The sequence below is a fragment of the Capsicum annuum genome, unplaced genomic scaffold (assembly GCF_002878395.1).
Source record: "Capsicum annuum cultivar UCD-10X-F1 unplaced genomic scaffold, UCD10Xv1.1 ctg4748, whole genome shotgun sequence".
NCBI classification, from domain to species: domain Eukaryota; kingdom Viridiplantae; phylum Streptophyta; class Magnoliopsida; order Solanales; family Solanaceae; genus Capsicum; species Capsicum annuum.
Window position 1 is genome coordinate 1,771,262 of NW_025855126.1, and position 6,948 is coordinate 1,778,209.

At 33.8% G+C, this 6,948-nt stretch overlaps 1 pseudogene; it reads left to right on the plus strand.

The window, feature by feature from the left end:
- The first annotated feature begins 3,942 nt into the window (after positions 1-3,942).
- LOC107855228 lies at positions 3,943-5,769 on the plus strand (annotated as a pseudogene).
- The last annotated feature ends 1,179 nt before the right edge of the window (positions 5,770-6,948 follow it).

A 6,948-nucleotide genomic window follows, 5' to 3' on the forward strand; every position in this document is an offset into this window, starting at 1 on the left:
AAATTTTACTTTTGAACCAATAATTTTTGTTGGTAATGCATGTAAATTGGTGAATTTACTCAAACCTTTTGTTTGCATGCAGCTTAAACGGTTTACTAATATTGATTGAGCAAATTTTCAATCATGCAAGCAAATTTCATTTCTGATCTTCTTTTCAATTGCTTTGTTTACTATTTGATATTTTGGGTTTCAACTTTTCTCCACAATACAATCACAGATGCTCTTGGGATGTTGGAATACAAAATTTAGGAGTCGTTACTTTTTTCTTTTCAATTATTCTCTCAATTTATTATTTAATTAGATTAAATTTTTTAAAAAATATATGAAAATAAATTAAGGATTCTTATAATATATGAAAAGAAATTAATTGTATATTTTTAAATGTCCCTAAAAATCCTAATCAGTAGGATTTCCTTTCACTTTCTAATCTTGTTGGGACTGTACCTACGACAAATGTTTCGATGCTAATTGTTGAAATTGTAAAAGAGAAAAGTGAATGTGCTATTTTTTGTAGGAGTTTCAAGATGTGGATAAAGCTAAAGAGATGCCTTCTAAGCATTGTTATCATTCCAATTGTACTAACAAGTGATTGGGCATATATGAATCTACCCATTATTTATAAAGCTAAAACTCACTTACAACCAACAGATATTAAAAGTGTGAAGACAAAACCATCTTTTCACTATTTTTTAATAGTTAATAGCTGAAAATTAATTAAATATATGTATGGTAAAACCTTTCCTCTGAGAAATCATCATAATTAATGACAACTAATATTTTTTTAATTAGTTTAAGAGTTCTAAATAAACTAAATTTGATTTTAAGAAGATTTAAAAAGTCTATAAATCTACATCTACATCTACAATATATTAAATTTATTAACCACTTGAAACTTCTAATGGTAAAGTATGTGCTTACAGTAAAATATATATTTTGAACTTTTTGCACTTCATTAAAAACCTTTGTAATAGATCAAATTGTCTAATTTTAAATAATCAAAAATTACACGTGCGAGGTACGTATGATTCGCGATCTTTTCGACGCCTAGCATGGTGAACGTGCACATCATTCACCTCAGGGAATGATGCAGATCCAGTTGGTTTGTTCTCGTGATTTTTCATCAACAAATCATTATTTTGTTTGGCCACGACAAGATGAGAACTCATTCAGTATACTTCTTGAAATCTCTTTCTCAATATTGCTGCTATAATAGCACATTCGAGGCATGAAAAGTGGAGTGCGTTTTTTCCATCATATCATTATCATTGACCGTCTCTCCACATAGTTTCAATTGAGAAGAAATTCTGAACATGGAAGAGTTATACTCATGAACAGACTTATAGTCTTGAAATCTCAGATGCATCCATTCATACCGTGATTTTGGGAGGATGACCATCTTTAAGTGGTCAAACCTCTCTTTTAGGCTCTTTTAAAAAATTTACTTGTGATTTGAGATAAATTTTCTAAAATTTTAGTATGTTTTTTATGTTTACGATCTTGACATATCTATGATTGGAGAGATAAATTTGCTTGTGATTTGAGGTAATTTTCTAAAATTTTAGTCTGTTATTGAAGTTGAAAATAAATAAATTATAATGTATTCTTGAGATACAATTGTTAATCGAAAAGTTGAGGTAAGTTTTCTAAATTTAGAATGTTCTTAAAGTTTATAATAAATAAATTATCATGTATTCTTGATAGACAATTGCTAATCAAAATTTTTGCTTTTGTGAAATTTTGCTATATCTTATGATTGAGTAAACGAATTCGTTTGTGCTTTGAGGTAAGTTTTCTAAAATTTATTATGTTCTTCACTTTACAATCTTGATAGTATCTATAATTAAAGAGATAAATTTTCTTGCAATTTGAAGGAAGTTTTCTAAAATTTTAGAATGTTTTTGAAATTTACAATAATAAAATTATCATGTATTTTGTCTGGACAATTGTGAATTGAGACTTTCTTATTTTATTTTTTTAAAATATTAATAGTATCTATGATTGATGAGATAAATTTGTTTGTGATTGAGGTAAATTTTCTAAATTGTAGTATGTTTTTTTATGTTTATAAAAATAAATTATCATGTATTTTTTATAAACAATTGCTAATTGAGAAGTTTTCTTTTGTTATTTTAGTTTCTTCTTGAAGTTTAAAATAATAAATTATCATGTATTCTTGATATATAATTGCTGATTGAGAGGCTTTTTATAATATTTGTTTGTAATGACTCATATAAAATTAATAAAATTGAAATTTACTTATCTACAATATTGAGTAGATACTTTTGATCATTACATCCTGTTACGAGAAATTGGTTAGTCATTCTAATTACATATGAATTTTCTTTTAAAATTTAGTTACATGTAATTATTTCAATTGTGTGAATAAACTATGAGATCTGATCTATCGTTATTATTTTTTAATAATAGGCTCCAATGATTATTTTTTGTTTGATTCAAGCTATATATCATTTAAATAAATACAAAATTTATTCTAATGTTAAATGTTACTTTCTAATAGTTTTGCTCTTTCGTATATAGTACATGTAAATATGACTTTATTCAGAAAATAATTTTATAAAATATTGAGAGTGCATGTTAAATTAAAGAAAAAATTGATTGTTTGAGAAACTTTTTTTGCTAACCGTATGCGCGCTAGTGGCGTACACTTAATTAGTAAAAAAAAAAATGGTCTAACAAGTAGGCAGTGCTCTTGTTGAATGACCTGAGCCCTAAACTTCAAATTAAGCGTCCAATCCTCTTCTCTTCCGTCCGCACTTTTTCACACAAAATGGAGCTCGTCGCTTTACGCTACGGTTTCTCATTTGAGGTTTGATTCCTGCTCATCAATTTTGTTGTTTTCAGCTACTTTCTGCTTGTTTCTTTTTCTGTTTTTTTTTTCTTTTGGTTGCGCGATGAAGTAAGAGTCCTACATGCATGCATGAACTAGTTGGAATTTTCTAGTTCGGGTAGCTGATTCAATGTTTTGTTTTGGCTTGAAGTGGTGCTTTTTGGATATGTTTTAGGTTTTGAGTATCTAAATATAGAGGTGGATCCATAATTTCAAACTTGTGGGTTCCCAAGGCTCCTTTTCTATCACTAAGCTATCCCTTGGTTTAGTTATGGGTTCCCACCTATTAATATTTATTACTTTTGACACATTTTCTATGTAATTTTCAGCGCCACTGTCTAAATACACCAAATCTATTTTAATTTGTTTCTCTCTCTTTCATGTTAAAGTTTGCACGGTCTGTTTAGCTTGAACATCTTTTAAGGAATTCTTCCAAAAAAATTTAACAATTTTTCTTTGGTGTGTCTGATTATGAGTTTGCACCGTTTGCTATTTTGTTTTTGATTTTGATTTTTGAGTTGTTGGAGAAGAAACAAGGGAAGGTTTGTAGAATTGATTGACCAATCCTTCAGCAATGAAATAGATTCATGGATACTGGTTTCCTATTTAAAGGTGTCAATATTACAAGTTCACTATTCAAAGCTGATATGGGGTTGAGAATGCTACAGATATCTCCTTAAGCTAAGTCTTTACATCAACTCGATAGACATAAACTGTCATTTGACCAAAGGTCGAGGGTTTGACCCTGGGTATGGAGAAAACTCTGTTGGGAGCGCTGCCACCTTAATGGGCCCTGCAACACGCAATTTAGATTAGTCGAGGCTCCAATGCGGACACCAGACACCGGATGGAAAACCCAAAAAACAAAATAAAATAAACTGTCATTTGGCCCTTTTATGCCCAAGGAATAGTAATCTGGTTAGGACTCTTGATTGTTTTCATTGGGAATGTCTCTTCAATTCTTATCTGATTTACTTGATGGTAGTATGCTTAGCATATTCACATTTAGTCTGTACTACAATACCCTTTGCTTCTCATTGTGTTTAGTCAATTCATATATGACCCTTTTCATGGATTTCCTTAGGTATCTTAAGTATGGGAACTCCTGAGACAGCTACGGGTTCCTTAGGACCTCGTTATACACCTGATGATCCAACTTTACCTCAACCTTGGAAGGGCTTAGTTGATGGTAATGCTGGGTTGTTGTACTACTAGAATCCAAAAACTAATGTTACCCAGTATGAGAAGCCATCGGCTTTACCTCCTCCACTGCCTCTGGGTCCACCTCCTGAAGCTTCTACACCTAAGTTGGCTCCAATACCAGGAGCTAACACAGTGCAACAAACCGATAGTCAAGGCCAACAAATCCAGCAGGCCGTTGCTCAACAAGGCCAACAAATGACACACATGTCGCAACATCCACATGTAACACAACCACATGGATCGCAAGGTGTTTCAATAGGGCAGCAATAAGGATCAGCTGGTCCTGCCATGCAACAGGCATCCTTTATGCCGCAACTTCGGTCTCAAATGATCCAGCAACCTGGTCATCAGATGCCATCTCAAATGGGACAAATTCCTAATCAACCAGGGCCACATGTTTCTCAATCATCAATGCAACAAATAATGCCACATCAACTTGGCTCCCAAGAAAAAGCATTCCCAAGTGTACAAATGGGACAGCCACATGGTTATCAATTTTCTCATCACCAGGCACAACATGTTGCGTATCCACAAAATTTCCCTCCACTAGGACAGCAAATTCCATAGTAGCAAAATCAGCAGATTCCGCAGAATCAATAGTTTTCCCATCAACAAGAGCATAAAGTGGGATTTCAGCAAAAGGAAGATGTTGATTTTCCCCAAGGAAAACAAGTTGGGTTTTCGCCCCAGCAATTTCAGCAAACTGGTGCATCATCTTCTCAGAATCTGCCTGTAGGGACTGGTTCTGTTATCAGGCCTCATCAGATATCTGCTCAGCCTACTCAAGCTTTGCAGTTTGGCGATTCTTCTGTAAATTTTCAGCAACCATCATCTTTGGGTCAATGGCAGCAAAATACAAATGATTCAGGTCAAAAGCCTCTTGGTCCACGTTTTCCCGATCAGATGGGCTCAAGTATGACACATGGTCACGAGATGGACACACCCCCAGTTGGATCAAAGGGTTTTGAGGAAAACCCACTTGGAAGAGGAGGAAATGATTATTATTACAACAGTAACATGGATGGTCGAATTAGAATTCCACCTCAGCAACCCAAGCTTGCAGCTATACCTGTAGCAAGAAATCAACATGTATGTTACTTCCATATCATTCATTGTATTTTCTTAGATTTGATTATTTCCAATCATTCATTGCATTTTCTTAGATTTGACTTTCCAGGTCGATTTACTGTGCGCCATACATTCATCTCGTGTTAGTAACTTTATATAACATGTTGCAAGAATCAGTCATCTTCATCATAAAGCTTCCTTACTTCATACTTATTTTGAAATAGGGAAGTTTTGTGCTTTGTATACAATATTACTAGGTAGGTTTAAGATATTTTGCAGTTAATATATTTCTAATTGTGATTTTTTCCGGACATTTGTGTTGCTTGTAAAATTTCCCTAACCAATGAGAATCTAAATGTAGACATTTGTTGTTGCAATTGTTCATTAGGAAATGAGGATGGGTGATCCTCCGCTTCAAAATCCTGTACCAGCTCTTCCTAGTGGGTTCAATAGCATGGGTGGTCCTCCAATGCCCAATATGTATGGTCAAGCAGCTGGTGGCTCTCCATTTCTAAATCCTAACCTCATACGGCCACTTGGAGCCACTCACAGGAACTCCAGGAGCCATTCATCCATCGTCCGTTGAGGTTTACCTCCAGAAGCATGAAGTAACTGCAACAGTGTGTATCCCATCACCTTCTGTGGTTTGATCCCCTTTATTTCCTTCAACTAAAAGAATGGAACATCTTCATGTTTATCAGTCAGTCTGGCATGTTTTGAGCTCTTAGAGATTTCATGTTCTTTCTGCAATGTTCTAAATATCATTTGAAATCCAAGTACTTGCCATATTCTTTTTTGATCGACCAGTGGTTGCCATATAGTTATGGATTAAAACTAGTCAGGTAATGGGATATTAAAAATAACATAGGAAAATGTGAACACTAGTGTTGTTTTACATATAGACTATTTTTTTAAGTATATACAACATAGAAGCATTATGTGTATAACCCCCAACTTGGCAACATCCCTCCCTCCCTTAATAGGATGCCCAAAGGATTGAACTCAACTGTCTGGGGGCGATTTCCTTATGCTATATTTTTTGTAATAAGTGCTTTAGTTGATAGCTCCAGGAATATTTCTAGCAATTTATGTGATGGTTGTGACATTGAGTTTGTCGAAGCACAACCAAAAATTATACTGAGTGGGCTTGTTTCATTAAAATTTTTACCCTCGTCTTTCTGATCCTTACCAGTGTTACACTTTTATACCGTTCTGGCATGGCATGGCATCGTCATATCCTATAATATTTATAAGTATGTTGATAGATGAGCATGACTAACTGGAAGTTGGAACTCTCTTGAACTTCTCAGTAACAAGTTGAAGTTAAACGTGCACAAATATTACAAAGAATATACAAAATTTGTGTCCATCCAAGTCTATACTTGCTTTAGTACAACACAAACACAAAATCAAGTGTCGACAATGCTTGTCTTTGTCGGCTGACTTTTGTTTTGCGTGAATTACACTAAATTGTGAGTTCTAGAGCAGCTTAAAACATTCTAAAAAATGTGGTTGCTTCTACTGACACAAGATAGCTAATTACATTAAAGCAAGAAGAGGCAGCAACTATGACAAACGGTTCCGAGGACTTAAAGTAATTAAAGAATGGGTTATATGCCCCCGCTATTTTTACCTATCGCTTGGCTTGTTTTAAATCATCGAATATGGCATGTAATTTGAATCTAGTCATGTCTTTTGTCCCTCCTGTCTTCTACTTGAACCTCTTGCACAATCTTTTCACGAGTTGTTCTGAACATGTAAGAGAGATAGTTTTAAGTATCTAAGGTCTATAATTTAGGAGAATGGAGAGATTGACAAAGATGTTACTC